Raw genomic sequence first — 8,799 nt, forward strand, 5'->3', positions numbered from 1 at the left:
GGGAGACTTGTAAAAGTAAGTGAGCCATCTGTGAGCAGAATTTATTTTCAAGCTCTAAGTGCAGAGCTAGCAAGAAAGCAAGAGAATTCCTGAGAAACAAGAAGAGCTTGCAGAGATTGGCAGTGTTGGAGCCAGCAGCTGCTCGGGGGCGTCATTCTTTGAGCTGGGCCTTATGGGTAGGAACTTTGATCAAGACCCAGAAAAGAAAATAGTAAGGGAAAGTGTAAGTTATTTTGGTTTTGGTTTAAGTCCCTGAAAGGAAGATTGAGCTTCAAGGTGCCCCACCCCAATAAAAAGACGAGCTTTACCAAAGTCCACAAGCTCTGCACTAGAAGAGATGAGCAGGATGGTGCAGTGGGGGAGGTCTCTGTGAGCCAGCCTGTGTACACACTGTACCTCAAACCAATGTGGAACTGTTAACACTGCTGAGACCCCCAGGAGAAGACCAGCTGCTCCCACTGCCCAAACCACCGGGAGAAGACCAGCTGGGAAACTTAAAGCTGTCTCCAGTGCGTAAGCAGCCACAAGTGCCTTACAGAAGCCAGCCCAAGCCTCTATAAGAACATATCTGAACCCTGGTCCTCAGTTCTCCCAGGTAACAGGATCGTGAGCTCACCATCAGGATACGTGAGGACATAAGCCACCTTGGTGCCAACCAGCGAAACCAACAGACCTGCAGAGTTAGAGTTATCCATGCAAAATGTATACGTATGTAGATTATGTCTAAAGAGCCAAGATAAAGTAAATTGGGGGCTAGAGATATAGCCCAACAGTAGAGTTCCTAACCTGGGTTCCATCCATCACAGGAACCAGGCTTGGTGGCACACACCTGCAGTCCCAGCACTGGAAAGTGGATACAAGCTCAGATGTTCAAGGTCACCCTATGTATGTAGAAGCTGAAGGCCAGACTGTCCCAAAAGTAAACTCAAGTCTCATGGTGTACACTCATGTACCCTCAGAGGCCTGGCAGAGGCAGGAAGAGAGCTGTGAATCCAAGGCCAGCCCAGGCACCAGAGTGAGTTCTCAGCAGCCTGGACTATGTATCAAGATTCTGCCTCACTTTTTTAATTATTATTATTTTAATGTGCATTGGTGTTTCGCCAGTATCTATGTCTGTGTGAGGGTATCAGAACCCTTGGAACTGGAGTTATTGTTGTGAGATGCCATGTTGGTGCTGGGAATTGAACCAGGTCCTCTGGAAGAGCAGCTAGTGCTCTTAATCACAGAGCCATCTCTCTCCAGCCCTCGAGACTCTATTTTAACAACAGGAAATGAGGAAAACTGTACAAATTCAGCTTTACTGCGGTGCCCCACTTAATGTTTTTGGGGTTTTCTCCCCTTACTCCCTGGGTGGATATTTTACTCCTTCCTGAGGCCACTTTTCCAGGCATCTCTTGGCCCGGTGACACCACCTCCCCCATGACAGGTACATGCCAATGACAGTTTTCTCTCTGGGTTCCTGTTCTGTCAACAGATAGCCCTTCCCTGCAGCTCCCTACCCCACCCCTGCATTTAGCAATTCTTTTCTTTTTGTCTTCCAATTCTTACTCTGATTCCTTTTCTTCCTCAACCCTCCCAAATCAAGAGAGTGCGTGCGTGCGTGCGTGCGTGCGTGCGTGCGTGTGTGTGTGTGTGTGTAAGCATGTTCTGAGCCATTTCTCCCTCCCAGTCTCAGAGATGAAGCAAAATAGTATGAAAACTTTAAGGTGTGTGTGTGTGTGTGTGCAGGCATGTTCTGAGCCATTTCTCCCTCCCAGTCTCAGATCATGAAGCAAAATAGTGTGAAAACTTTAAGGTCTTAACCCTCCACACACTCTCTGTGTTCAACTGTCTTTATAGCCCCGGTCCTGAGCACCCAGTGTTGGATACTACCAAACAATAAACTTCACAGCTGAAAGCTGGTGTGGAAACCATGGCTTTCCTAAGACACATATGAAGCCCTGTAGAAATGAAGTGAGCAAATCCACTAACCCTAGGAAAGAAAGTTGAGTTCAAACTGCTGTTCTCTAATGGCACGAGCCTATCATCACAGCACTCAGGAGGCTGAGGCAGGAAGCTCGCCGTGATTCCAAGGCCATACTGGACTGAATACTTCCAGGTTAACCTGAACAGCAGTGTGAGGCCGAGGAAAGGAAAAAGTTCACTTTTGGCACATCAAGAGCATTAAGGACATAGCTACAAGATGGGCGTGGCAGCACTTGGGACGTGAAGGCGTGAGGGTCAGGAGGAAGGTCATCCTCTGCTGCATAGCATGTTCAAGGCCAGCCTGAGCTATGGAAGACCTTATCTCAAAAAAAGTAATGCAAGAGAAGCCCAAGGCCTCCCCCGGGAGGTTCTTGGCTCAGCTTGTTGGCTGCAGACCATCGGGTGTTTTGAAAGCACCCAGGTTCCCAGAATAGCCTGTAGTTGCAATACTTCCTTGTCAGACTCACTGGCCTTGAAATGCAGGCAGATTGCAGCAAAGTAGCTAAGGCACCTTCTCAGACTTCCATTCATAAAATCAGATCGAGCAAACCTGGGCGGAGAAATCAAATGTGCTTACAAATGGCCGACCTAGCCTTCTGGCAGAAGGTAGCCCAACCCATTTCTTGGCCAGATCCCATTTGTTTGATCCTAAATGAGTTTTGATTTTGGTCTAGGCCGAGTTCTCTAGAACATGACGTTTCAGTTACAGCATCACAGTTATTCCATGAACTTGAGACACCCTTCAGTGGGGCAAAGGAGTGTTGCCAGGAGCGTGCCAAGGGGATAGGAACCAACTTTCAGCTTGAGTTACTCTGACATCTTTCTCAACTCCAGATCCTATCATAGTTACTTCACTACGACCTTGAGAAAGTTTGTCCTTCCTTTTTGTTTTTTGAAACAGGGTCTCAAATGCTTATGGTTTTCATACAAGTATGTATCAGATGTGGACCATATTTCCCCTTTACCTCCCAGCCCTTCCTTTCCCCCCCTCCTTCCACATAGACCATTTTACTTCTTTCATTTTGTGTGTGTGTCTAAATGATTTTATATATATCTATAAAATCCAAGAACCACAAATGAGAAAACATTTCTCTTTCTGAGACTTTCTTAATTCACAGTGTGATTATCTATTGAACCCATTGTCCTACAAATGGTATAACTTCGTTCCACTGGAAGACTGTTGTTGAACAAGTAGGTTTCATGATGGAGCTATCATGAACAGTGCTACAATAAACAGTGGCATGCAAGCACCTCTGTGACATGTTGACTCAGAGAAACTTTGAGTAGCTACCCAAGAGTGTCGTAGCTGGGTCACGTGGAAGACCTGTTTTTAGTTATTTTAGAAGCCTCCATACTGCCTTCCACAGTGGCTAGACTACTTTGCCTTCCCTCAATAATGCAATAGGATTCTGGTTCCCTTTGTCATGTCTTCCATCAACATTTGTTGTCATTTGTTTTAATGACTGCCATCTTGGCTGAGGTGAGATTGAATTTGGGGTACTTTGGATTTGCGTATCTCTGATGCTTGACTAGTGGAACTGGACATTTTTTTCATGTTTATTTGTTTTTTTGGTTTTTTTTTTTGGTTTTTTTTTTTTTTTTGGTTTTTCGAGACAGGGTTTCTCTGTGTAGCTTTGCGCCTGTCCTGGAACTCACTTGGTAGCCCAGGCTGGCCTCGAACTCACAGAGATCCGCCTGCCTCTGCCTCCCGAGTGCTGGGATTAAAGGCGTGCGCCACCACCGCCCGGCGCTTTTTTCATGTTTATTAACCATTTGTGTTTCATCCTTTAGGAACTGTCCAGCTGGTCGATTTGGGTGGTTTGGTTCCTTGTTTTGTTGTTGAATTCTTTGTATATCCTAGATACTAGTCCTGTCAGATGTTTAGCTAGCAGATTGTTCTCTGTGTGTGTACGTGAGTGTATGTATGCATGTGTCTGTCTGTCTTGAGATTTGCCTGTCTTTGTCTCCTGAGTGCTGGGATTATAGGCGTATATCACCACACCTAGCTCTTCTCCCTTTCTGTAGGCTGAGGAGATGGGTCTCACTAGCAGTCTGGGCTGCCCTCAAGCCTCTCAAGTGCTGGGATTACAGACAGATGCCGCCATGCCCAGCCTCCTGGTTTTTATTATGGGGAATCTCAAACGTATACTGAAGTCAACGGTACAATGAAGCTGTGGTTGCCAGGGTCTGGGAGAGGGAAGTGAGGAAAGACAGCTATTAGGGATGGGATTTCTCTTCAGGGGCATGAAATTAGTTCGAGTTAAGGGTGATGCTTCTATATCTCTAAATATACTTTTAAAATCTAGTTTTTGTAACCTAAGAAAGTGAATTTGGGGGCTGGAAAGATGGCTCCGTGGTTAGGAGCTCATGCCGTTCTTCCAGAGGACCTGGGTTCACCTACATGGCTGCTAACAAATGACTGTAACTGCAGTTCCAGGGAATCTGACGCCCTCTTCTGGCCTCTGTGGGCATTGCACACACATTGTAGTGCACAGATACACATACAGGCAAAACATCCACACGTAAAATCTTAAAGATGAATTTTACAGTACTTGAATTATATATAAATAGAGAACAAAGGGTAGGTGGGTAGAAAGGTTGGTTGGTTTGAGATAGCGTCTCATTGTGTAGCCTAGACTTGCCTGGAACTTACTATGTGTCCCACTTACTATGTGACCTCAAACCATGACAACCCTCCTGCTTCGACTTCCTGAGTGTTTGTATTCCAGCTGTGAACCACCATGTCTGACTTGGTTTCTTCAGTCTTATAAAAAGAAAAAAAAAAGTGTAGGGCTAGAGAGATGGCTCAGCAGTTACGAGCACTTACTGTTCTTCCAGAGGCTCCACATGGTGGTTCCTGACTAGCTGTAACTCCAGTTCCAGGATCTGACCCCCTCTTCTGACTTCGTGGCACTAGGCACATGTGATACAATGCATACATGAAGACATATAAAATAAAAAGATATAAATGTTACAAGTGCAGGCCAGTGAGATGGCTCAGTGGATGAAGGCGCTTGCTACCAAGCCTGTGGAGGGACCAGGTTTGATCCCCAAAACCCACATAGTGAGAAGAGAGAACCAAATCCCCCAAGTTGTCCTCTGACCTTCTCACACACACTATAGCACTATTGACATGCTGTTACACATACACACAGAGAGACAGTGTCTTAGTTAGGGTTACTATTGCCACAATGAAACACCATGACCAAAAAGCAAGGCTTTTGGCTTACACTTCCACAGTGCTCTTCATCACTGAAGGAAGTCGGGAGAGGAACTTAATAAGAACAGGAACCTGGAGTCAGGAGCTGATGCAGAGGCCATGGAAGGGAGCTGCTTATTGACTTGCTCCCTGTGGCTTGCTCAGCCTGCTTCCTTATAGAACCCCAGACCACCAGCCCATGAATGGCACCATCCACACCCATTAATCACTAATTAAGAAAATGCCTTACAGCCAGATCTTATGGAAGCATTTTTCTCAGTTGAGGTTCCCTCCTTTCAGATAACTCTAGTTTGGTGTCAAGTTGACATGAGACCAGCCAGGACAACACACATACACACACATAGTAGTTTATGTCTCCTGTGTGATGAGGCCCAGTATATCTACCATGCAAACTCTTTATCATGGCATGTGGTCTTTCTGTGGTCCTGGGGATCAAACCCAGGGACTTGCACAAACTGGGCATACACATCACCTGTGAGCCACATGCCCAGCCCAATTATGACCAATCTTCATTTACCCAAACATCCACATATTTCCTGAATAACTGAAGCAAGATGTCATGTGCATTCATATATAAATATATATTATATTAGGATGACAGGGTCTTTCAAAGGCACAGTCAACATCATTACATCTAAAAACGTAATGTCGAATTAGCAAGTCAATCACATCCAGCCAGTGTTTGCACTTCCATTTAGATGTGTTCTAATAGAAGCTCCAAGTCGCTCCTTAGTTATAACTGCTATTTGACCAGGTGAATTCAGTTCCTTGTAAGTAAAGTACTTATCACCACCCAGCTACAGTTTGAGACTGCTGTGGATGTGTGAGGGAGGAGCTGCCATGTGGCACACTGAGCCTGAAGGTTGGACCCCAGCCCCAGGTGACCGGTAAGCCTACAGAAGGCACTGTGGGTATGGCCAAATCCTAGTGCTCTGGAGTCTCAGGTTCTTCTCCTCTCTCTCTCTGCTCAACCTGTCAGGATGTGGCAATCATATGGCACAAATGTACACCAACAGGACCCAGCATCACAGAGAGCAGGAGAGAGACCCTTCTTCCCGAGATCGCCAAGACAGACAACCCTGTCGGGGAGGGCGGGCTTCCCCACCACATAAACCCACAGTGGGACCTGAGGGCTGGGTTCTTGGGCTAACCTGCAAGCTCCTCTCCATTCTGGTTTCACAGCTTCTCCAGGTGCTAAGAAGAACTCCACCACAAGAAAGAAAAGAGGGGGAGCGGCTGAAGGAGCAAGGCCAAGAGGTCTGTGGCTGCGGAGCATTGCACCAGTACTCCAGATACCGCTACGACCAACAACGTTGCAAAGCAAGTCTTAGTCTTCGGCAGGTTTCATGCTTAGTTACATAAGGTATTTTGACCACAAACAAGCACACATATAAATACGAAATCTTTGTTTGTAATGATTTCAGAGTACTGTGTGATTGGTACTATTCTGAGTGTTAGGGAAGCATCAGTGACTTACATGAACCTCGGAAAGCCTCCCATGCAGAATGGACTTTCTGAGGTAGCTGCTGAAGGTGAGTTCTGAGGATCATTTACATGAATGAAAGAGGATGTGTGTCCCTATGACTCTCGCTTTCATTTGGCCGTTATTCAGCCCAACACTTCCTTGCGCTCTCTTCCCTAACAAGCGACGGCATTTGGGTGTGGGCTTTGTGTTTTTGTAGCGTTAAGTCTCTCTGCTTTCTTGGGATGTTATTCACTCTCTGGATTTTTCTCAGGCCCCCACGTATTAGGGATATTGACTTTCGTTTTAGAAATTAGTATAAGCAACAAGTGCTTTTTAGCTGAGCTCAGTGTCAGGGCTTGGGCTGTAGCGCAATTGGTAGGTACCTGCTTAGCATGCTCAAGAAGGCCCTGGATTTGGTCCCCAGCACACATACACTGGGTATGGTGGTACACGCCTGTCATCCCAACACTTAGGAGGGGAAGGCAGGAGGATCAGAAGTTCAAGGTCATCCTCAGCTACATAGAAAATGTGAGGCCAGCCTTGGCTACACGAGACCCTATTTCAATATAAAGGAAGGAAAGAAGGAAGTGGGGGGGGGTCATAGGGGCTCTTCAGGAAACATCTGGGCTTCAATCAGTGGCACAGCAGCTGAAAAGATGGCTCAGCAGTTTAGAGGCTGGAACCAGTCTGTAAGGGCAGTTCCAGAGGATCTGACACCCTCTTCAGGAGTCTGAGGGCACTGCATGCACATGATGCCTTTAAGTAGTGCATAAGGGCAAAACACCATTCACACTAACAAGAATTAAATAACCGACACACACGTTTCTGCTATGAAGACTCTCCAGCTCTGTGTGTGACAGCAGAGCCTGCCGACTGGTCACTGTGTGCGAAGCAGTGGGCTAAGCTCTTCTGTGCGCTGAGGCTGTCACCGAAGCTCTGGCCCTGTGACTCACGCTGCTCTCTGCATCTGCCGCAGTTCCCTAAGGGAGCACGCACACGCTCTTTCCCTTGCCGCCTCTGTTCTGACTCACCCCAACCCTTTTCAGGTCTTGTCTTCCTCTGTCTTCTCCGTGGACTTTGACATGGGGCATCAGCGTCTTCTTTTTGTTTGTTAAGACACAGATTCACACTGTAGCCCAGACTGGCCTAGAACTCCTAGGTAGGCCAGGCTAGCCTTAAAATTGCTGCAGCTCTCCTATCTCAGCACTACAGAGGCAGGGACTGCAGTGTGCACTCACGTGCACAGTTCCAAGTCTGTTTATGAATGAACCTGTTCCTTCTGTCCAGTCATTGTCCCTCCTGACGTCTGCTGTCATCTATCTGCACATGGCTGACTGCTTGTTCCTTGATGATAACTTCAAACAAGGATAGCATATTTATTTATTTACTTGCTTATTTTTATTATGTTTATTTTATCTGGGGAGGGGTGCACACGCATGCCAGTGTGCATTTGAGGTCAGAAGACAACTTGCAGGAATCGATTCTCTTCTTCTATCATATGTATCCAGGGAGTCCAACTCAAGTTTTCAGCTTGGCAGCAAACAGCTTTACCCATGGAGCCATCCTGCCTGTTTAATTTTTTTTTTCCTTTGAGGGTCTCACTATGTAGCCCTAGCTGGCCTGGAACTTGCTTTGTAAGTCAGGCTATCCTTGATCAGCCTGCATCTGCCCTCCAGAAGGCTAGGATTAAAGATGTGTGCCAACACACCTGGCCTTTTAGGTTCTCATGTTTTAAAGATATCCTTTTGAGCTCGGCAGCAGTGGTGCATGCCTTTAATCCTAGCACTTGGGAGGCTAAGGCAGGTGGATCTCTGTGAGTTCAAGGTCAGCCTGGTCTACAGAGTGAGATCCAGGAAAGGCTCCAAAGCTACACAGAGAAACCCTGTCTCAAAAAAAAAAAAAAAGATAACCTTTTGAAAATGCAGAGCCCTGTCTAGAAACTGGCCAGTTATTTCAATTGGCAAATAAGTCCTGGCAATCAGGCGTGGGGACTTGGGTGTGTGGGACTTGTACCCAGAGAAACTAAGAGTTTGTAAAGGAAGGCTGGGCGTGGTGGCACAAATTTTTAATCCCACATTTGGGAGGCAAAAATAGGTGGGTCTTTGTGAGTCCAAGGCCAGCTTGGTCGACGTAGAGTTCCAGTCCAACT

The sequence above is a fragment of the Peromyscus maniculatus genome, chromosome 4 (assembly GCF_049852395.1).
Source record: "Peromyscus maniculatus bairdii isolate BWxNUB_F1_BW_parent chromosome 4, HU_Pman_BW_mat_3.1, whole genome shotgun sequence".
In the NCBI taxonomy this organism is placed as follows: domain Eukaryota; kingdom Metazoa; phylum Chordata; class Mammalia; order Rodentia; family Cricetidae; genus Peromyscus; species Peromyscus maniculatus.